Raw genomic sequence first — 21,989 nt, 5'->3', positions numbered from 1 at the left:
CAAACAAAAGAACAATAAATACAATTACTAACTGAATTTCCTAACTGTCCAGGTAACAAATCCATGCTCACAACTGGCCAAGGTGTCAGAGACAAACATAAAACAGTTGTAATGATACTGGTGTTGTGAAAGTTCTACTAGAAACCTCCATGTTGGAGAGATGAATCTAGCGTGTAGGTGAAGTGTAGAGGAGAACATCACTCAGCTGGGTTCTGCTGCTTCCAGGTTAAGACTATACTTTCAGGAATCATTTCTATAGTTACTGACTAGGAAATGTGATTTGAAAGTGTTACGTCTCTTTAACCATGATGATGAGCTGTGATGTTTTTTTCTGAGCATGAATCAGATGGAGAAGAATGATTTATTCATTTGCTCTTCATCGTTGATGAATGTTCTGACTGTTTCTAACAGTTTAGAAGAAGGAAATATGTTCAGAGTGGTTGTGTTTAAGAGGTATTATATAGAGAAGTTTGTACATTTTCACTGTTGTTCATGGGTTCTTATTTTGTGTTGCTCTACAGTTGTTTCTGCTACGCTGTAAAAGTGTATATGTTTATAACTGGTGTACAATGTATAAAAAAGCTCTGGATAAAGTGCTAATCTGTTAAGAATGAATATTGTTAATCTTAATATCTATAAAGATGGGTGATGCACTGTTAAATTGCTCTATTTTGTGCCCTTCTGCTCAAAATATTCTCTACAGAAATTAAATGTTAATATATACAAAATAAGTCATTGTTCACCAATATTTATTTGTTACATTTCACATGTAAAAATATACTCGTTTAATTTACCAGAACATTTTTATGTGTTACATGTGTGTGTTTTGTTTTTCAGAGTTAAATTCAGTCACTCAGAATAAAATGTGCAGAAATTTTGGTCTCTGTTGAAGAAAAGTTTTACATATTTTTTTTGTCTAGAAAATGAACAAAAGATCAAATTTGACCTGGACTGTCCAAACTTTTGCTGAAGACAGTACATTTGTTTGAGTCTGATCTTTGACAGTGAGATATAATGAAGGTGTAGAATCACATTAAGTAATGGAAGACTTCATTAGGCTGTCAGAGTTTAAAAGAACCAAACACAGAACAAATACATAAAATATTTATTTTTCTTGCTTTAAACATTATCACTCTGAACATGTTTCTTTCTTCTAATCTGTCAAATTGCCAAAATTGTGTTACTTTTTTTGTTAGATAAACAGTCAGTCATTCTCTTTCACAAACAATAATTTAAACATTTACTCAAACAAATCTTATCTGCTCTTGTTTTACATATTTATCCCATAATAAGAGTGAGAGCATGGAAGTGAGATACTCCCTGTTAGAACATTAAGAGATCTTCAAACACAAAAGACTAGACCTGAGAAAGATTTCCTCTCACAGGAAATGTTCAAAAAATGTCAAATATGAGTAATAATAATAATAAACCAAATAATTACTAATTAATTAATTTTACTAATATTGAACATCACCTTTATTCAATCAGTAAAACAGTTCACCACTCTGAACATGTTTCTTCCTTCTAAACTGTTAGAAACAGTCAGAACATTCATCAATGATGAAAAGCAGATGAATAAATCATTCCTCTCCATCTGATTCATGCTCAGAAAGAAACATCACAGCTCATCATCATGGTTAAAGAGACGTAACACTTTCAAATCACATTTCCTAATCAGTAACTATAGAAATGATTCCTGAAAGTATAGTCTTAACCTGGAAGCAGCAGAACCCAGCTGAGTGATGTTCACCTCAACACTTCACCCTCACACTAGATTCATCTCTCCAACATGGTTTCTAGTAGAACCTTTGTTTCTTTCTGAGCATGAATCAGATGGAGAGGAATGATTTATTCTTCTGCTTTTCATCATTGATGAATGTTCTGACTGTCTCTAACAGGTTGGAAGAAAGAGACATTTTCAGAGTGGTTAACTGTTTTACTGGTTGAATAAAAGGGTCTAATTACCTTTGGTGTATTGTCTAATTATTTGCATTCTACCAAGCTGGCATGAGTTTGTGTACACCTTAGCTGTATATATTTTTCCCTTTTCATACACTCGAGTTTCTTCTTCTTACACTCAAGGTTTTACAGGACTTCTTCTTTAATACTCAGCAAGTGACCCTGGAGTAGAAGAGCTGAGCAGCAAGATTTCTTTAAGATCTCTTGATTTTATAACAAATGGTGGAGAATGTGGGCAGTTCAGTTCAGGTAAGTAACTCTTCTCAGAAATGTATTTATCTGTTGGATTGTCGTTCTCTAGAGGAAACAGTTGGGCTGAAACTGGTCAGCATTTAGATTACTGTTCAGAATAAAGTGTTGATTGAATGTTCCATACACCTGTCTGATTTATCTGGGATCCCTTATTATTGATGTTGTTTTAGGCTTCCTCTCTTCTACTCCAGAAGTTTTATTAGTAATTATTTGGTTCATTATTATTTTTACTCATATTTGATATGTCTTGTGAGAGGAGTCCTCAAAATCTTTCTGTGGTCCAGTCTTTTGTGTTTTAACAGGGAGTATCTCACTTCCATACCCTCACCCTTATTATTGGATAGATATACAAAACTAGAGCATGTAAGATTTGTGTATCTGTAATCTGGTAATGTATGGATCCCATTCGTTGAGTAAATGTTTAAATTACAGCTGGTGAAAGAAAATGACTGAACTGTTTATCTAACAAAAATAACTGACACAGTTTTATTAACTTGGTTATTGTAAATTATATTTTCAAAAAATTATAAAGTGGCAAACTTTCTTTGGTCCTGTATAAAATATTAACTCTTTTATTCAACCTTTGTAAAACTTACCACTCTGAACATGTCTCTCTCATCCAAACTGTTAGAAATAGCCAGAACATTCATTAATGATGAAGAGCAGAAGAATAAATCATTCCACTCCATCTGATTCATGCTCAAAAAGAAACATCACAGCTCATCATCATGGTTAAAGAGACGTAACACTTTCAAATCACATTTCCTAGTCAGTAACTATAGAAATGATTCCTGAAAGTATAGTCTTAACCTGGAAGCAGCAGAACCCAGCTGAGTGATGTTCTCCTCTACACTTCACCCTCACGCTACATTCATCTCTCTGTTCATTCCAACTTTATTTGAAACAAAAACTACTAAGATGAATAGTTTTCTACAGGATTAATAAAGCATCTATCTGTCTATTTATTTTTAGTTTTGACCCGGTGTTGGTCAGGTTGCAACCTAAAAAACATCCGTGCCTTTTTAATAGGTGGTTCTAGTGCTGACAGTCCACAACGCCTGTCACAGTTCTGTACAACAGTCTGAGAAAACATTAAAAAGTGTTGCAACAATTTAATTATAAGAATTTAATGTATGATTATAATAATGTTAGATAACTCTTTTAACTGTTACATACAGTAAAATCTGAACTAACATCTAACAAACTAAAGAACAATAAATACAATTACTAACTGAATTTCCTAACTGTCTAGATCACAAATCCACGGTCACAACTGGCCAAGGTGTCAGAGACAAACATAAAACAGTTGTAATGATGCTGGTGTTGTGAAGCTTCTACTAGAAAGTAGAAGCCACCGCATGGGTGAAGTGTAGAGGAGAACATCACTCAGCTGGGTTCTGCTGCTTCCAGGTTAAAACTATACTTTCAGGAATCATTTCTATAGTTACTGACTAGGAAATGTGATTTGAAAGTGTTACGTCTCTTTAACCATGATGATGAGCTGTGATGTTTCTTTCTGAGCATGAATCAGATGGAGAGGAATGATTTATTCATCTGCTCTTCATCATTGGTGAATGTTCTGACTGTTTCTAACAGTTTAGATGAAAGAAACATGTTCAGAGTGGTAACATTTGATGCACAATGAATGACGGTGTCTATTTTTCTCTGATAATCAACTATATGATCTTTTATTTTTTTGCTTTGTAGTTATACTTTGTATTGTCCAGCTCATTAAACATTTACATGTTACAGGGAGTTAAAAGTTGTAAAAATCATTATTATTAAGTCACAAATCACTTGTTCTATCCCTTTTCTCAGTCCCCCATAGAATTTAGTAATTTAAATACAAGTTATGAACAAAACAAGGATAAATATTAATACATTAATGAATAAAAGGAGAACAGAAAAGGCTGGGAGCTTTTTAATGATATAAAATAAGATAATATAAGGTTTGTTTGTGTCTCTGTATTTTGATAATGTATTAATCCTACACTGAGTAAATGTTTAAATTACTGTTGACGAAAGTTCAAGAGTTCAAGAGAGGCTTTATTGTCATTTCAGCTCTATACAAGATGTTGAAATGAAACAACATTCCTCCAGGACCAGGATGCACACAGATCAACAAGTGCAAGACAATACAGTAAACACAGTATAATAAATACAAAAAGGTCTACAATAATTACAGAAGACATTTCTAATCTAAAAAATAATTAAAAGAGACAAGACTAGAGACTAGAGAAGTGTTGGTAGATACATGGTACTGAGTAAATGAGAAGTGAGGTGAAATAAAATCATGTTCTAATATACAATTAGCAGCATAGAGTTTATATAGCAGCAGATATATGAACAAAGCAAAGTGCAAAAGTTGTAAGTCCAAAAATATCTATAGTAATAGGAAACACTTAATACTTTTCTTTAACCCACATTAAATCTAACCACTCTGAATATGTTTCTTTCTTCTAATCTGTTAGAAACAATCAGAACATTCATCAATGATGAAAAGCAGGTGAATAAATCATTCCTCTCCATCTGATTCATGCTCAGAAAGAAACATCACAGCTCATCATCATGGTTAAAGAGACGTAACAGTTTCAAATCACATTTCCTAGTCAGTAACTATAGAAATGATTCCTGAAAGTATAGCCTTAACCTGGAAGCAGCAGAACCCAGCTGAGTGATGTTCTCCTCTACACTTCACCTACACGCTAGATTCAGCTCGCCATTCAAAACTACAGTGGGTGGTGTGGTGGGTAGCACTGTCACCTCACAGTCAGAAGGTGCTCTTAATCTAGTGGTTCAGGTTTTGTGGAGGCCCAAACACATGTAAAGTTCCACCCCAGGTTGTTGAGGAGCTCTGTCAGGGAGCTAAAGTATTAAAAACATTCATATTAGTAAAATCATCTGCAGTCAGATGAGACTGATGTTGGTGCTGGTGTTCATCAGTGTATCTGTGAAAGTGTCATCAAGCTGAAACAGAACGTTAAACTGTTTGGTGCAGCTACATGATCCTTAACCTGTAAAACTGTATCTGAGATCTATTACTGGGGTGAGAGGATTATTATAGTTTACCTTGTTTCTTCTGGTCTGTATTAGTTAAGGACAGTAAAAATGATCTAACAATATAATAATCATAAATTAAATTAAATCAGACTGCTTTACAGAACTGTGACAAGCAAGTCACCATGAGCACAGATGTTTTTTAGGTTGCAACCTGACCTACACCGGGTCAAAATAGTAGTTGAATGATTTAACAGAAATTTGAATCTAGTGTGAGGGTGAAGTGTAGAGGAGAACATCACTCAGCTGGGTTCTGCTGCTTCCAGGTTAAGACTATACTTTCAGGAATTACTTCTATAGTTACTGACTAGGAAATGTGATTTGAAAGTGTTACGTCTCTTTAACCATGATGATGAGCTGTGATGTTTCTTTCTGAGCATGAATCAGATGGAGAGGAATGATTTATTCATCTGCTCTTCATCATTGATGAATGTTCTGACTGTTTTTAACAGTTTAGATGAAAGAAACATGTTCAGAGTGGTTATGTTGTTTTATTGGTTGAATAAAAGTGTCTCGTTTTCTGTGGTGAGTTTTTCTAATTAGTTGCATTTGGATTTTACTAAGCTGAGAAAGGCTCATGTGCACCTCAGTTATATGTACTTGCCCTTTCATACAATAAAATGGAAGCTTCTCTGAATATCTGTGCATTGGAGGTTTTACATTACTTCTTCTCTCGTACTCAGCGAATTGCCCTCGAGTTAGAAGTTATTTATCTGTTGGAGAGTAACAGTTGGGCTGAATCTGGTCAGCATTTAGATTATTGTTCAGTATAAAATGTTGATTGAATGTTCCATACACCTATCTGATTGGTTTTGGGATCTCTTATATATTGTTGTTGTTTTAGGTTTCCTCTCTTCTACTCCAGAAGTCTCATTAGTAATTATTTGGTTCATTATTATTGTTACTCATATTTGATATTTCTTAATCAGGAGGAATCAAAATCTTTCTGTTGCCCAGTCTTTTGTGTTTGAAGATCTCTTAATGTTCTAACAGGGAGTACCTCACTTCCATACCCTCTTATTATGGGACAAATACAAATACATAAAACAAGAACAGATAAGATTTGTATATCTGTAATTTGGTAATGTATGGATCCCATTCTTTGAGTAAACGTGTAAATTATAGTTAATGAAAGAAAACGAGTGACTGTTTAACAAAAAACAAAACACAATTTTGGTAATTTGGTTATTATAATCTTTATTTTAGGTATTATCAACAAATCTAAAATGTGCAAAGCCACAACGTTTCCATGGTGTTCTTTTACTTAACCTGTGTTAAATGTTACCACTCTGAACATGTTTCTTTTTTCTAAACTGTCAGAACATTCATCAATGATGAAAAGCAGATAAATAAATCATTCCTCTCCATCTGATTCATGCTCAGAAAGAAACATCACAGCTCATCATCATGGTTAAAAAGACGTAACACTTTCAAATCACATTTCCTAGTCAGTAACTATAGAAATGATTCCTGAAAGTATAGTTTTAACCTGGAAGCAGCAGAACCCAGCTGAGTGATGTTCTCCTCTACACTTCACCCATGCAGTGGCTTCTACTTTCTAGTAGAAGCTTCACAACACCAGCATCATTACAACTGTTTTATGTTTGTCTCTGACACCTTGGCCAGTTGTGACCGTGGATTTGTGATCTAGACAGTTAGGAAATTCAGTTAGTAATTGTATTTATTGTTCTTTAGTTTGTTAGATGTTAGTTCAGATTTTACTGTATGTAACAGTTAAAAGAGTTATCTAACATTATTATAATCATACATTAAATTCTTATAATTAAATTGTTGCAACACTTTTTAATGTTTTCTCAGACTGTTGTACAGAACTGTGACAGGCGTTGTGGACTGTCAGCACTAGAACCACCTATTAAAAAGGCACGGATGTTTTTTAGGTTGCAACCTGACCAACACCGGGTCAAAACTAAAAATAAATAGACAGATAGATGCTTTATTAATCCTGTAGAAAACTATTCATCTTAGTAGTTTTTGTTTCAAATAAAGTTGGAATGAACAGAGAGATGAATGTAGCGTGAGGGTGAAGTGTAGAGGAGAACATCACTCAGCTGGGTTCTGCTGCTTCCAGGTTAAGACTATACTTTCAGGAATCATTTCTATAGTTACTGACTAGGAAATGTGATTTGAAAGTGTTACGTCTCTTTAACCATGATGATGAGCTGTGATGTTTCTTTTTGAGCATGAATCAGATGGAGTGGAATGATTTATTCTTCTGCTCTTCATCATTAATGAATGTTCTGGCTATTTCTAACAGTTTGGATGAGAGAGACATGTTCAGAGTGGTAAGTTTTACAAAGGTTGAATAAAAGAGTTAATATTTCATACAGAACCAAAGAAAGTTTGCCACTTCATAATTTTTTGAAAATATAATTTACAATAACCAAGTTAATAAAACTGTGTTAGTTATCTTTGTTAGATGAACAGTTCAGTCATTTTCTTTCACCAGCTGTAATTTAAACATTTACTCAACGAATGGGATCCATACATTACCAGATTACAGATACACAAATCTTACATGCTCTAGTTTTGTATATCTATCCAATAATAAGGGTGAGGGTATGGAAGCGAGATACTCCCTGTTAAAACACAAAAGACTGGACCACAGAAAGATTTTGAGGACTCCTCTCACAAGACATATCAAATATGAGTAACAATAATAATGAACCAAATAATTACTAATAAAACTTCTGGAGTAGAAGAGAGGAAGCCTAAAACAACATCAATAATAAGGGATCCCAGATAAATCAGACAGGTGTATGGAACATTCAATCAACACTTTATTCTGAACAGTAATCTAAATGCTGACCAGTTTCAGCCCAACTGTTTCCGCTCGAGAACGACAATCCAACAGATAAATACATTTCTGAGAAGAGTTACTTACTTGAACTGAACTGCCCACATTCTCCACCATTTGTTATAAAATCAAGAGATCTTAAAGAAATCTTGCTGCTCAGCTCTTCTACTCCAGGGTCACTTGCTGAGTATTAAAGAAGAAGTCCTGTAAAACCTTGAGTGTAAGAAGAAGAAGCTCGAGTGTATGAAAAGGGAAAAATATATACAGCTAAGGTGTACACAAACTCATTTCAGCTTGGTAGAATCCAAATGCAAATAATTAGACAATATACCAAAGGTAATTAGATGCTTTTATTCAACCAGTAAAACAGTTAACCACTCTGAAAATGTCTCTTTCTTCCAACCTGTTAGAGACAGTCAGAACATTCAACAATGATGAAAAGCAGATGAATAAATCATTCCTCTCCATCTGATTCATGCTCAGAAAAAAACATCACAGCTCATCATCATGGTTAAAGAGACATAACACTTTCAAATCACATTTCCTAGTCAGTAACTATAGAAATGATTCCTGAAAGTATAGTCTTAACCTGGAAGCAGCAGAACCCAGCTGAGTGATGTTCTCCTCTACACTTCACCCTCACACTAGATTCATCTCTCCAACATGGAGGTTTCTAGTAGAACTTTCACAACACCAGTATCATTACAACTGCTTTGTTATGTTTGTCTCTGACACCTGTACCAGTTATGACCATGGATTTGTGACCTTAACAATTAGGAAATTCAGTTAGTAATTGTATTTATTGTTCTTTTGTTTGTTAGATGTTAGTTTAGATTTTACTGTATGTAACAGTTAAAAGAGTTATGCTATTTCAAAAAAGCACGAATGTTTTTTAGTTTGCAAACTGACCAACACCGGGTCAAAATTATTCCTCTTAGTAGTTTTGTTGTGAATAAAGAATGAATGAATGAAGAGATGAATCTAGTGTGAGGGTGAAGTGTAGAGGAGAACATCACTCAGCTGGGTTCTGCTGCTTCCAGGTTAAGACTATACTTTCAGGAATCATTTCTATAGTTACTGATTAGGAAATGTGATTTGAAAGTGTTACGTCTCTTTAACCACGATGATGAGCTGTGATGTTTCTTTCTGAGCATGAATCAGATGGAGAGGAATGATTTATTCATTTGCTCTTCATCATTGATGAATGTTCTGACTGTTTCTAACAGTTTAGAAGAAAGAAACATGATCAGAGTGGTTAAGTTTGATGCAGTTTGAATGAAAGTATCTGGTTTTTCTCTGGTCTTGTTGTTTATTTATTTATACTTGCACTTTATTTATATTGTCCAGCTCATTAAAGATTTTTATTACACAGTGAGTTATAATTTAAAAGTTATTAAGTCTCAAATCTTGTTCTTAATCTGACATGTTCTATCCCCTTTCCCAGTCCCCCATAGTTGAAGAATTTAGTAATTTATATAGAATTTATAAACAAAATAAGGATAAATATTAAGAAATGAATGAATAAAACAAGAACAGAAAGAGAAAGTACCTCACTTCCATATCCCCCCTAAACAGTTACTTTCTCATACAGCATCAGTGGATCAGAAACATCTCTTGTTTAGATCTTTGTAATTCTTTAAATACTGTTTGTTACTCTGAAGGCTGGGAGTTTGTTTAATTATATAAAATAAGAGAATATAAGGTTTGTTTGTGTCTCTGTATTTTGATAACGTATTAATCCCACACTGAGTAAATGTTTAAATTACTGTTGACGAAAGTTCAAGAGTTCAAGAGAGGCTTTATTGTCATTTCAGCTCTATACAAGAACATATTGAAATGACACAACATTCCTCCAGGACCAGGACCAGGGTGCAACACAGATCAACAAGTGCAAGACAATACAGTAAACACAGTATGATAAATACAAAAAAGTGTACAATAAATACAGAAGACATTTCTAATCTAAAAAATAATTAAAAGAGACAAGACTAGAGACTAGAGAAGTGTTGGTAGATACATGGTACTGAGGAAATGAGAAGTGAGGTGAGATAAAATCATGTTCTGATATACAATTAGCAGCATAGAGTTTATATAGCAGCAGAAATATATAAAAAAACAAAGTGCAAAGGTTGTAAATCCAAAAATATCTATAGTAACAGAAAATACTTAATCTTTTCTTTAACCCACATTAAATCTAACCACTCTGAACATGCTTCTTTCTTCTAATCTGTTAGAAACAGTCAGAACATTCAGCAATGATAAAGAGCAGATGAATAAATCATTCCTCTCCATCTGATTCATGCTCAGAAAGAAACATCACAACTCATCATCATGGTTAAAGAGACGTAACACTTTCAAATCACATTTCCTAGTTAGCAACTATAGAAATGATTCCTGAAAGTATAGTCTTAAAGTGAAAGTAGCAGAACCCAGCTGAGTGATGTTCTCCTCTACACTTCACCCTCACGCTAGATTCAGCTCGCCATTCAAAACTACAGTGGGTGGTGTGGTGGGTAGCACTGTTGCCTCACAGTCAGAAGGTGCTCTTAATCTAGTGGTTCAGGTTTTGTGGAGGCCCAAACACATGTAAAGTTGTTGAGGAGCTCTGTCAGGGAGCTAAAGTATTAAAAACATTCATATTAGTAAAATCATTTCTAGTCAGATGAGACTGATGTTGGTGCTGGTGTTCATCAGTGTATCTGTGAAAGTGTCATCAAGCTGAAACAGAACGTTAAACTGTTTGGTGCAGCTACATGATCCTTAACCTGTAAAACTGTATCTGAGATCTATTACTGGGGTGAGAGGATTATTATAGTTTACCTTGTTTCTTCTGGTCTGTATTAGTTAAGGACAGTAAAAAATGATCTAACAATATAATAATCATAAATTAAATTAAATCAGACTGCTTTACAGAACTGTGACAAGCAAGTCACCATTAGCACAGATGTTTTTTAGGTTGCAACCTGACCTACACCGGGTCAAAATAGTAGTTGAATGATTTAACAGAAATTTGAATCTAGTGTGAGGGTGAAGTGTAGAGGAGAACATCACTCGGCTGGGTTCTGCTGCTTCCAGGTTAAGACTATACTTTCAGGAATCATTTCTATAGTTACTGACTAGGAAATGTGATTTGAAAGTGTTACGTCTCTTTAACCATGATGATGAGCTGTGATGTTTCTTTCTGAGCATGAATCAGATGGAGAGGAATGATTTATTCATCTGCTCTTCATCATTGATGAATGTTCTGACTGTTTCTAACAGTTTAGAAGAAAGAAGCATGTTCAGAGTGGTAACATTTAACACAGGTTAAACAAAAGAACACCAAAGAAACGTAGTGGCTTTACACATTTTAGATTTGTTGATAATACCTAAAATAAAGATTACAATAACCAAATTGCCAAAATTGTGTTTTGTTTTTTGTTAAACAGTCACTCGTTCTCTTTCATTAACTATAATTTACACATTTACTCAAAGAATGGGATCCATACATTACCAAATTACAGATATACAAATCTTATCTGTTCTTGTTTTATGTATTTGTATTTGTCCCATAATAAGAGGGTATGGAAGTGAGGTACTCCCTGTTAGAACATTAAGAGATCTTCAGAAATATTACTTACCTGAACTGAATTGCCCACATTCTCCACCATTCGTTCATTGTCAAGAGATCTTGCTGCTCAGATCTTCTAGCTCCAGAGCAATTCGCTGAGTACGAGAGAAGAAGTAACGTAAAACCACCAATGCACAGATATTCAAAGAAGCTTCCATTTTATTGTATGAAAGGGCAAGTACATATAACTGAGGTGCACATGAGCCTTTCTCAGCTTAATAAAATCCAAAAGCAACTAATTAGAAAAACTCACCACAGAGAACAAGACACTTTTATTCAACCAATAAAACAATCTAACCACTCTGAACATGTTTCTTTCATCTAAACTGTTAGAAACAATCAGAACATTCATCAATGATGAAGAGCAGATGAATAAATCATTCCTCTCCATCTGATTCATGCTCAGAAAGAAACATCACAGCTCATCACCATGGTTAAAGAGTCGTAACACTTTCAAATCACATTTTCTAGTCAGTAACTATAGAAATGATTCCTGAAAGTATAGTCTTAATCTGGAAGCAGCAGAACCCAGCTGAGTGATGTTCTCCTCTACACTTCACCCTCACACTAGATTCAAATTTCTGTTAAATCATTCAACTACTATTTTGACCCGGTGTAGGTCAGGTTGCAACCTAAAAAACATCTGTGCTAATGGTGACTTGCTTGTCACAGTTCTGTAAAGCAGTCTGATTTAATTTAATTTATGATTATTATAATGTTAGATCATTTTTTACTGTCCTTAACTAATACAGACCAGAAGAAACAAGGTAAACTATAATAATCCTCTCACCCCAGTAATAGATCTCAGATACAGTTTTACAGGTTAAGGATCATGTAGCTGCACCAAACAGTTTAACGTTCTGTTTCAGCTTGATGACACTTTCACAGATACACTGATGAACACCAGCACTAACATCAGTCTCATCTGACTAGAAATGATTTTACTAATATGAATGTTTTTAATACTTTAGCTCCCTGACAGAGCTCCTCAACAACTTTACATGTGTTTGGGCCTCCACAAAACCTGAACCACTAGATTAAGAGCACCTTCTGACTGTGAGGTGACAGTGCTACCCACCACACCACCCACTGTAGTTTTGAATGGCGAGCTGAATCTAGCGTGTAGGTGAAGTGTAGAGGAGAACATCACTCAGCTGGGTTCTGCTGCTTCCACTTTAAGACTATACTTTCAGGAATCATTTCTGTAGTTACTGATTAGGAAATGTGATTTGAAACTGTTATGTCTCTTTAACCATGATGATGAGCTGTGATGTTTCTTTCTGAGCCTGAATCAGATGGAGAGGAATGATTTATTCATCTGCTCTTTATCATTGCTGAATGTTCTGACTGTTTCTAACAGATTAGAAGAAAGAAGCATGTTCAGAGTGATTAGATTTAATGTGGGGTTAAAGAGAAGATTAAGTATTTTCTGTTACTATAGATATTTTTGGATTTACAACCTTTGCACTTTGCTTTTTTTATATATTTCTGCTGCTATATAAACTCTATGCTGCTAATTGTATATCAGAACATGATTTTATCTCATCTCACTTCTCATTTACTCAGTACCATGTACCTACCAACACTTCTCTGGTCTAGTCTCTTTTAATTATTTTTTAGATTAGAAATATCTTCTGTATTTATTGTACACTTTTTTGTATTTATCATACTGTGTTTACTATATTGTCTTGCACTTGTTGATCTGTGTTGCACCCTGGTCCTGGTCCTGGAGGAATGTCGTGTCATTTCAATATGTTCTTGTATAGAGCTGAAATGACAATAAAGCCTCTCTTGAACTCTTGAACTTTCGTCAACAGTAATTTAAACATTTACTCAGTGTGGGATTAATACGTTATCAAAATACAGAGACACAAACAAACCTTATATTCTCTTATTTTATATAATTAAACAAACTCCCAGCCTTCAGAGTAACAAACAGTATTTAAAGAATTACAAAGATCTAAACAAGAGATGTTTCTGATCCACTGATGCTGTATGAGAAAGTAACTGTTTAGGGGGGGATATGAAAGTGAGATACTTTCTCTTTCTGTTCTTGTTTTATTCATTCATTTATTAATGTTTATCCTTATTTTGTTTATAAATTCTATATAAATTACTAAATGGGAAAGGGGATAGAACATGTCAGATTAAGAACAAGATTTGAGACTTAATAACTTTTAAATTTTAACTCACTGTGTAATAAAAATCTTTAATGAGCTGGACAATATTAATGAAGTGCAAGTATAAATAAATAAACAACAAGACCAGAGAAAAACCAGATACTTTCATTCAAACTGCATCAAACTTAACCACTCTGAACATGTTTCTTTCTTCTAAACTGTTAGAAACAGTCAGAACATTCATCAATGATGAAGAACAGATGAATAAATCATTCCTCTCCATCTGATTCATGCTCAGAAAGAAACATCACAGCTCATCATCATGGTTAAAGAGACGTAACACTTTCAAATCACATTTCCTAGTCAGTAACTATAGAAATGATTCCTGAAAGTATAGTCTTAACCTGGAAGCAGCAGAACCCAGCTGAGTGATGTTCTCCTCTACACTTCACCCTCACACTAGATTCATCTCTTCACTCATTCATTCATTCTTTATTCACAACAAAACTACTAAGAGGAATAATTTTGACCCGGTGTTGGTCAGTTTGCAAACTAAAAAACATTCATGCTTTTTTGTAATAGGATAACTCTTTTAACTGTTACATACAGTAAAATCTAAACTAACATCTAACAAACAAAAGAACAATAAATACAATCATTAACTGAATTTCCTAACTGTCCAGGTAACAAATCCATGCTCACAACTGGCCAAGGTGTCAGAGACAAACATAAAACAGTTGTAATGATGCTGGTGTTGTGAAGCTTCTACTAGAAACCTCCATGTTGGAGAGATGAATCTAGCGTGTAGGTGAAGTGTAGAGGAGAACATCACTCAGCTGGGTTCTGCTGCTTCCAGGTTAAGACTATACTTTCAGGAATCATTTCTATAGTTACTGACTAGGAAATGTGATTTGAAAGTGTTATGTCTCTTTAACCATGATGATGAGCTGTGATGTTTCTTTCTGAGCATGAATCAGATGGAGAGGAATGATTTATTCATTTGCTCTTCATCATTGATGAATGTTCTGAATGTTTCTAACAGTTTAGATGACAGAAATATATTCAGAGTGGTAATATTTCATGAAGCTTAAATGAAAGTGTTGGTTTTTCCTGCTCTTGTTGTTTTTTGCTTTATAGTCACACTTTATTTAACCTATCCAGCTTATTAAACATTTATATAATGTGGGGAATAGTAAGATCCTCCGTAGTTGAAGAATTTAGTCATTCATATACAAGTTATAAACAAAACAAGGATAAATATTAATAAATTAATGATTAAAAAGAGAACAGAAATAGGAACTATCTCACTTCCACACCCTCCCCTGAGTTGTACCCTGGTCCTGGTCGAACGTTGTTTCTTTTCCATATGTACTTGTGTAGAGCTGAAATATCAATCAAGCCTCTACTGAACTCTTGAACTTTCGTCACGTTGCCAAACCACAGAGACACAAACAAACCTTATATTCTCTTATTTTATATCATTAAAAAGCTCCCAGCCTTTTCTGTTCTCCTTTTATTCATTAATTTATTAATATTTATCCTTGTTTTGTTTATAACTTGTATATAAAATACTAAATTCTATGGGGGACTGGGAAAAGGGATAGAACAAGTGATTTGTGACTTAATAATAATGATTTTTACAACTTGTAAATGTTTAATGAGCTGGATAGTACAAACAAAGTATAACTACAAAGCAAAAAATAAAAAATCATAAAGTTGATAATCAGAGGAAAATAGACACCTTCATTCAACCTGCATCAAATGTAACCACTCTGAACATGTTTCTTTCTTCTAAACTGTTAGAAACAGTCAGAACATTCATCAACGATGAAGAGCAGATGAATAAATCTATCCTCTCCATCTGATTCATGCTCAGAAAGAAACATCACAGCTCATCATCATGGTTAAAGAGACAAAACACTTTCAAAGCACATTTTCTAGTCAGTAACTATAGAAATGATTCCTGAAAGTATAGTCTTAACCTGGAAGCAGCAGAACCCAGCTGAGTGATGTTCTCCTCTACACTTCACCCTCACGCTAGATTCATCTCTCTGTTCATTCTGACACATTCAGTAGAATCTTTACTGGTTCTATCAGTGGAATTGTACTACAGATGAATTAGTGTGTATAGAAAGTTTAATAAATGTAAACATAACAGAGTTAGTTAAAACTAAACATACAAACATGTTCATACACACTACATGCTCACACTTACAGCGTACAAACGTATATTGAGTAACTCGCAGCTCTTCAACTCTTTAAATTTAGTTCTTCTGTTTAACAAATACAAGAACTCCAACAATCAGAGAGAATTATTAAATATTATATAGATTTAATAAAACCTCGTCATTTATCCTACTGAGAGCACATTTATCCATTTATATCCTGTATAGTGGACACTTTAGTTTTATATCTTTCTTTTTCCTTAGTTGTGCTACCCTATAAATTCCATCCTGGTCTTTCCAGTGATACCTCATTGTTGGGGTACGATGCTGACAAATTCCACTTCCTGTGTTCAAATAATTGCCTCTATATCAGCAAGCCCATTTATAGAAACACAAAGAGTAAATCAGATATAGTTATATCTACTGTTATATTACTGTATTACAGTTTTAACTTTTACTAGAAACCTCCATGTTGGAGAGATGAATCTAGTGTGAGGGTGAAGTGTAGAGGAGAACATCACTCAGCTGGGTTCTGCTGCTTCCAGGTTAAGACTATACTTTCAGAAATCATTTCTATAGTTACTGACTAGGAAATGTGATTTGAAAGTGTTACGTCTCTTTAACCATGATGATGAGCTGTGATGTTTCTTTCTGAGCATGAATCAGATGTAGAGGAATGATTTATTCATCTGCTCTTTATCATTGATGAATGTTCTGACTGTTTCTAACAGTTTAGAAGAAGGAAACATGTTCATAGTGGTTGTGTTTAAGAGGTATTATATAGAGAAGTTTGTAAATTTTCACTGTTATTCATGGGTTCTTATTTTGTGTTGCTCTGCAGTTGTTTCTGCTATGCTTTAAAAGTGTGTATGTTTATAACTGGTGTACAATGTATAAAAAAGCTCTGGACAAAGTGCTAATCTATTAAGAATGAATAGTATTAATCTTAATAACTATAAAGTTGGGTGATGCACTGTTATATTGCTCTATTTTGTGCCCTTCTGCTCAAAATATTCCCTACAGAAATTAAATTTAAATATATACAAAATAAGTCATTGTTCACCAATATTTATTTGTTACATTTCACATGTAAAAATATACTCGTTTAATTTACCAGAACATTTTTATGTGCTACATGTGTGTGTTTTGTTTTTCCAAGTTAAATTCAGTCACTCAAAATTAAATGTGCAGAAATTTTGTTCTCTGTTGAAGAAAAGTTTTACATATTTCTTTTGTCTAGAAAATGAACAAAAGATCAAATTTGACCTGGACTGTCCAAACTTTTGCTGAAGACAGTACATTTGTTTGAGTCTGATCTTTGACAGTGAGATATAATGAAGGTGTAGAATCACATTAAGTAATGGAAGACTTCATTAGGCTGTCAGAGTTTAAAAAAACCAAACACAGAACAAATAATAACTATAATTTACACATTTACTCAAACAAATCTTATCTGCTCTTGTTTTACATATTTATCCCATAATAAGAGTGAGAGCATGGAAATGAGATACTCCCTGTTAGAACATTAAGAGATCTTCAAACACAAAAGACTGGACCTGAGAAAGATTTCCTCTCACAGGAAATGTTCAAAAAATATCAAATAGGAGTAATAATAATAATAATAATAAACCAAATAATTACTAATACTAATTAAATAATTTTACTAATACTAAATAACACTTTTATTCAATCCTTAAAACAGTTAACCACTCTGAACATGTCTCCTTCTTCTAAACTGTTAGAAACAGTCAGAACATTCATCAACGATGAAGAGCAGATGAATAAATCATTCCTCTCCATCTGATTCATGCTCAGAAAGAAACATCACAGCTCATCATCATGGTTAAAGAGACGTAACACTTTCAAATCACATTTCCTAGTCAGTAACTATAGAAATGATTCCTGAAAGTATAGTCTTAACCTGGAAGCAGCAGAACCCAGCTGAGTGATGTTCTCCTCTACACTTCACCCTCACACTAGATTCATCTCTTCATTCACTCATTCATTCTTTATTTACTACAAAAACTACTAAGAGGAACAGTTTTGACCCGGTGTTGATCAGGTAGCAACCTAAAAAACATTCATACTTTTTTTAATAAGTGGTTCCTGCTAGTGGAGACTTGCTTGTTATAACGCCTGTCACAGTTCTGTAAAGCAGTCTGAGAAAACATTAAAAAAGTGTTGCAACAATTTATTTATAACAATTTAATTTATGATCATTTTTACTGTCCCTAACTAATACAGACCAGGAGAAACAAGGTAAACCACAATAATCTCTCACCCCAATAGTACATCTCAGATACAGTTTTATAGGTTACATTTAAATTTACATTTTCAGCATTTAGCAGATGCTTTTATCCAAAGCGACTTACACAGTGAACGGAACACAATGAGCAATTGAGGGTTAAGGGCCTTGCTCAGGGACCCAACAGTGGCAACTTGGTGGTGGCGGGGCTTGAACCGGCAACCTTCTGTTTACTAGTCCAGTACCTTAACCACTGAGCTATCACTGTCCCTTCAGGTCAGGTTAAGGATCATGTAGCTGCACCAAACAGTTTAACGTTCTGTTTCAGCTTGATGACACTTTCACAGATACACTGATGAACACCAGCACTAACATCAGTCTCATCTGACTAGAAATGATTTTACTAATATGAATGTTTTTAATACTTTAGCTCCCTGACAGAGCTCCTCAACAACTTGTGGTGGAACTTTACATGTGTTTGGGCCTCCACAAAACCTGAACCACTAGATTAAAAGCACCTTCTGACTGTGAGGTGACAGTGCTACCCAGCACGCCCCCCCTCTGTAGCTTTGAAAGGAGAGATGAATCTAGCGTGAGGGTGAAGTGTAGAGGAGAACATCACTCAGCTGGGTTCTGCTGCTTCCAGGTTAAGACTATACTTTCAGGAATCATTTCTATAGTTACTGACTAGGAAATGTGATTTGAAAGTGTTACGTCTCTTTAACCATGATGATGAGCTGTGATGTTTCTTTCTGAGCATGAATCAGATGGAGAGGAATGATTTATTCATTTGCTCTTCATCATTGATGAATGTTCTGACTGTTTCTAACAGTTTAGATGACAGAAGCATGTTCAGAGTGGTTATATTTCATGAAGCTTGAATGAAAGTGTTGGTTTTTTCTTGCTGTTGTTGTTTTATGCTTTATAGTCACACTTTATTTAACCTATCCAGCTTATTAAACAGTTGTATAATGTGGGGAATAGTAAGCTCCCCCATAGTTGAAGAATTTAGTCATTCATATACAAGTTATAAACAAAACAAGGATAAATATTAATAAATTAATGATTAAAAAGAGAACAGAAATAGGAACTATCTCACTTCCACACCCTCCCCTGAGTTGTACCCTGGTCCTGGTCGAACGTTGTTTCTTTTCCATATGTACTTGTGTAGAGCTGAAATATCAATCAAGCCTCTACTGAACTCTTGAACTTTCGTCACGTTGCCAAACCACAGAGACCCAAACAAACCTTATATTTTCTTATTTTATATCATTAAAAAAGCTCCCAGCCTTTTCTGTTCTCCTTTTATTCATTAATTTATTAATATTTATCCTTGTTTTGTTTATAACTTGTATATAAAATACTAAATTCTATGGGGGACTGGGAAAAGGGATAGAACAAGTGATTTGTGACTTAATAATAATGATTTTTACAACTTGTAACTCCCTGTAACATGTAAATGTTTAATGAGCTGGACAGTACAAACAAAGCATAACTACAAAGCAAGAAAATAAAAGATCATATAGTTGATTATCAGAGAAAAATAGACACCTTCATTCAACCTGCATCAAATATAACCATTCTGAACATGTTTCTTTCTTCTAAACTGTTAGAAACAGTCAGAACATTCATCAACGATGAAGAGCAGATGAATAAATCATTCCTCTCCATCTGATTCATGCTCAGAAAGAAACATCACAGCTCATCATTATGGTTAAAGAGACGTAACACTTTTAAATCACATTTCCTAGTCAGTAACTATTGAAATGATTTCTGAAAGTATAGTCTTAAACTGGAAGCAGCAGAACCCAGCTGAGTGATGTTCTCCTCTACACTTCACCCTCACGCTAGATTCATCTCTCTGTTCATTCTGACACATTCAGTAGAATCTTTACTGGTTCTATCAGTGGAATTGTACTACAGATGAATTAGAGTGTATAGAAAGTTTAATAGATGTAAATATAACAGAGTTAGTTAAAACTAAACATACTGTACATACATGTTCATACACACTACACACTCACACTTACAGCGTACAAACGTATATTGAGTAACTCGTAGCTTTTCAACTCTTTAAATTTAGTTCTTCTGTTTAACAAATACAAGAACTCCAACAATCAGAGAGAATTATTAAATATTATATAGATTTAATAAAACCTCGTCATTTATCCTACTGAGAGCACATTTATCCATTTATATCCTCTATAGTGGACACTTTAGTTTTATATCTTTCTTTTTCCTTAGTTGTGCTACCCTATAAATTCCATCCTGGTCTTTCCAGTGATACCTCATTGTTGGGGTACGATGCTGACAAATTCCACTTCCTGTGTTCAAATAATTGCCTCTATATCAGCAAGCCCATTTATAGAAACACAAAGAGTAAATCAGATATAGTTATATCTACTGTTATATTACTGTATTATAGTTTTAACTTTTACTAGAAACCTCCATGTTGGAGAGATGAATCTAGTGTGAGGGTGAAGTGTAGAGGAGAACATCACTCAGCTGGGTTCTGCTGCTTCCAGGTTAAGACTATACTTTCAGGAATCATTTCTATAGTTACTGACTAGGAAATGTGATTTGAAAGTGTTACGTCTTTTTAACCATGATGATGAGCTGTGATGTTTCTTTCTGAGCATGAATCAGATGGAGAGGAATGATTTATTCATCTGCTCTTTATCATTGATGAATGTTCTGACTGTTTCTAACAGCTTAGAAGAAAGAAACATGTTCAGAGTGGTTGTGTTTAAGAGGTATTAAATAGAGTAGTTTGTAAATTTTCACTGTTATTCATGGATTCTTATTTTGTGTTGCTCTACAGTTGTTTCTGTTATGGTTTAAAAGTGTGTATGTTTATAACTGGTGTACAATGTATAAAAAAGCTCTGGATAAAGTGCTAATCTATTAAGAATGAATAGTATTAATCTTAATAACTATAAAGTTGGGTGATGCACTGTTATATTGCTCTATTTTGTGCCCTTCTGCTCAAAATATTCTCTACAGGAATTAAATTTAAATATATACAAAATAAGTCATTGTTCACCAATATTTATTTGTTACATTTCACATGTAAAAATATACTCGTTTAATTTACCAGAACATTTTTATGTGCTACATGTGTGTGTTTTGTGAGTTAAATTCAGTCACTCAGAATTAAATGTGCAGAAATTTTGTTCTCTGTTGAAGAAAAGTTTTATTTATTTTTTTTGTCTACAAAATGAACAAAAGATCAAATTTGACCTGGACTGTCCAAACTTTTGCTGAAGACAGTACATTTGTTTGAGTCTGATCTTTGACAGTGAGATATAATGAAGGTGTAGAATCACATTAAGTAATGGAAGACTTCATTAGGCTGTCAGAGTTTAAAAGAACCAAACACAGAACAAATAAATAACATATTTATTTTTCTTGCTTTAAACATTATCACTCTGAACATGTTTCTTTCTTTTAATCTGTCAAATTGCCAAAATTGTGTTCCTTTTTTTGTTAGATAAACAGTCAGTCATTCTCTTTCACAAACAATAATTTATACATTTACTCAAACAAATCTTATCTGCTCTTGTTTTATATATTTATCCCATAATAAGAGTGAGAGCATGGAAGTGAGATACTCCCTGTTAGAACATTAAGAGATCTTCAAACACAAAAGACTAGACCTGAGAAAGATTTCCTCTCACAGGAAATGTTCAAAAAATATCAAATATGAGTAATAATAACAGTAATAATTAACCAAATAATTACTAATTAATTAATTGTTATTAATATT

General features: G+C 33.9%; 22 non-coding genes and 1 pseudogene across 22 annotated transcripts; 12 read left to right on the top strand and 11 right to left on the bottom strand.

Moving 5' to 3' along the window:
- Window positions 1–228: 228 nt before the first annotated feature.
- On the top strand, window positions 229–441 carry LOC134309326 (small nucleolar RNA U3). The gene has a single exon (XR_010011064.1). It is a non-coding gene; the product is annotated as a small nucleolar RNA U3 (small nucleolar RNA).
- Window positions 442–1,499: 1,058 nt separating this feature from the next.
- Window positions 1,500–1,712, bottom strand: LOC134309485 (small nucleolar RNA U3). The gene has a single exon (XR_010011199.1). It is a non-coding gene; the product is annotated as a small nucleolar RNA U3 (small nucleolar RNA).
- A 23-nt stretch (window positions 1,713–1,735) lies between these two features.
- Window positions 1,736–1,928, top strand: LOC134309442 (small nucleolar RNA U3; annotated as a pseudogene).
- An 877-nt stretch (window positions 1,929–2,805) lies between these two features.
- Window positions 2,806–3,018, bottom strand: LOC134309404 (small nucleolar RNA U3). The gene has a single exon (XR_010011139.1). It is a non-coding gene; the product is annotated as a small nucleolar RNA U3 (small nucleolar RNA).
- A 606-nt stretch (window positions 3,019–3,624) lies between these two features.
- On the top strand, window positions 3,625–3,837 carry LOC134309331 (small nucleolar RNA U3). The gene has a single exon (XR_010011069.1). It is a non-coding gene; the product is annotated as a small nucleolar RNA U3 (small nucleolar RNA).
- An 808-nt stretch (window positions 3,838–4,645) lies between these two features.
- On the bottom strand, window positions 4,646–4,858 carry LOC134309330 (small nucleolar RNA U3). The gene has a single exon (XR_010011068.1). It is a non-coding gene; the product is annotated as a small nucleolar RNA U3 (small nucleolar RNA).
- Window positions 4,859–5,537: 679 nt separating this feature from the next.
- Window positions 5,538–5,750, top strand: LOC134309318 (small nucleolar RNA U3). Its single transcript, XR_010011056.1, has one exon. It is a non-coding gene; the product is annotated as a small nucleolar RNA U3 (small nucleolar RNA).
- An 801-nt stretch (window positions 5,751–6,551) lies between these two features.
- On the bottom strand, window positions 6,552–6,754 carry LOC134309421 (small nucleolar RNA U3). The gene has a single exon (XR_010011155.1). It is a non-coding gene; the product is annotated as a small nucleolar RNA U3 (small nucleolar RNA).
- A 606-nt stretch (window positions 6,755–7,360) lies between these two features.
- Window positions 7,361–7,573, top strand: LOC134309401 (small nucleolar RNA U3). The gene has a single exon (XR_010011137.1). It is a non-coding gene; the product is annotated as a small nucleolar RNA U3 (small nucleolar RNA).
- Window positions 7,574–8,456: 883 nt separating this feature from the next.
- Window positions 8,457–8,669, bottom strand: LOC134309381 (small nucleolar RNA U3). The gene has a single exon (XR_010011118.1). It is a non-coding gene; the product is annotated as a small nucleolar RNA U3 (small nucleolar RNA).
- Window positions 8,670–9,126: 457 nt separating this feature from the next.
- On the top strand, window positions 9,127–9,339 carry LOC134309379 (small nucleolar RNA U3). The gene has a single exon (XR_010011116.1). It is a non-coding gene; the product is annotated as a small nucleolar RNA U3 (small nucleolar RNA).
- Window positions 9,340–10,280: 941 nt separating this feature from the next.
- Window positions 10,281–10,493, bottom strand: LOC134309355 (small nucleolar RNA U3). Its single transcript, XR_010011093.1, has one exon. It is a non-coding gene; the product is annotated as a small nucleolar RNA U3 (small nucleolar RNA).
- A 668-nt stretch (window positions 10,494–11,161) lies between these two features.
- LOC134309403 (small nucleolar RNA U3) lies at window positions 11,162–11,374 on the top strand. Its single transcript, XR_010011138.1, has one exon. It is a non-coding gene; the product is annotated as a small nucleolar RNA U3 (small nucleolar RNA).
- Window positions 11,375–11,989: 615 nt separating this feature from the next.
- On the bottom strand, window positions 11,990–12,202 carry LOC134309468 (small nucleolar RNA U3). The gene has a single exon (XR_010011183.1). It is a non-coding gene; the product is annotated as a small nucleolar RNA U3 (small nucleolar RNA).
- Window positions 12,203–12,870: 668 nt separating this feature from the next.
- On the top strand, window positions 12,871–13,083 carry LOC134309410 (small nucleolar RNA U3). The gene has a single exon (XR_010011145.1). It is a non-coding gene; the product is annotated as a small nucleolar RNA U3 (small nucleolar RNA).
- Window positions 13,084–14,001: 918 nt separating this feature from the next.
- LOC134309450 (small nucleolar RNA U3) lies at window positions 14,002–14,214 on the bottom strand. The gene has a single exon (XR_010011166.1). It is a non-coding gene; the product is annotated as a small nucleolar RNA U3 (small nucleolar RNA).
- A 458-nt stretch (window positions 14,215–14,672) lies between these two features.
- LOC134309369 (small nucleolar RNA U3) lies at window positions 14,673–14,885 on the top strand. The gene has a single exon (XR_010011106.1). It is a non-coding gene; the product is annotated as a small nucleolar RNA U3 (small nucleolar RNA).
- Window positions 14,886–15,579: 694 nt separating this feature from the next.
- On the bottom strand, window positions 15,580–15,792 carry LOC134309479 (small nucleolar RNA U3). Its single transcript, XR_010011193.1, has one exon. It is a non-coding gene; the product is annotated as a small nucleolar RNA U3 (small nucleolar RNA).
- Window positions 15,793–16,526: 734 nt separating this feature from the next.
- On the top strand, window positions 16,527–16,739 carry LOC134309329 (small nucleolar RNA U3). The gene has a single exon (XR_010011067.1). It is a non-coding gene; the product is annotated as a small nucleolar RNA U3 (small nucleolar RNA).
- Window positions 16,740–17,683: 944 nt separating this feature from the next.
- Window positions 17,684–17,896, bottom strand: LOC134309465 (small nucleolar RNA U3). Its single transcript, XR_010011180.1, has one exon. It is a non-coding gene; the product is annotated as a small nucleolar RNA U3 (small nucleolar RNA).
- Window positions 17,897–18,872: 976 nt separating this feature from the next.
- Window positions 18,873–19,085, top strand: LOC134309484 (small nucleolar RNA U3). The gene has a single exon (XR_010011198.1). It is a non-coding gene; the product is annotated as a small nucleolar RNA U3 (small nucleolar RNA).
- Window positions 19,086–19,799: 714 nt separating this feature from the next.
- Window positions 19,800–20,012, bottom strand: LOC134309375 (small nucleolar RNA U3). The gene has a single exon (XR_010011112.1). It is a non-coding gene; the product is annotated as a small nucleolar RNA U3 (small nucleolar RNA).
- Window positions 20,013–20,751: 739 nt separating this feature from the next.
- On the top strand, window positions 20,752–20,964 carry LOC134309473 (small nucleolar RNA U3). The gene has a single exon (XR_010011188.1). It is a non-coding gene; the product is annotated as a small nucleolar RNA U3 (small nucleolar RNA).
- The last annotated feature ends 1,025 nt before the right edge of the window (window positions 20,965–21,989 follow it).

Source organism: Trichomycterus rosablanca, chromosome 2 (genome assembly GCF_030014385.1).
Source record: "Trichomycterus rosablanca isolate fTriRos1 chromosome 2, fTriRos1.hap1, whole genome shotgun sequence".
Lineage (NCBI taxonomy): Eukaryota > Metazoa > Chordata > Actinopteri > Siluriformes > Trichomycteridae > Trichomycterus > Trichomycterus rosablanca.
The sequence above is the reverse complement of the archived record's forward strand: the minus strand, read 5'-3'. Positions and strand labels throughout refer to the sequence as shown.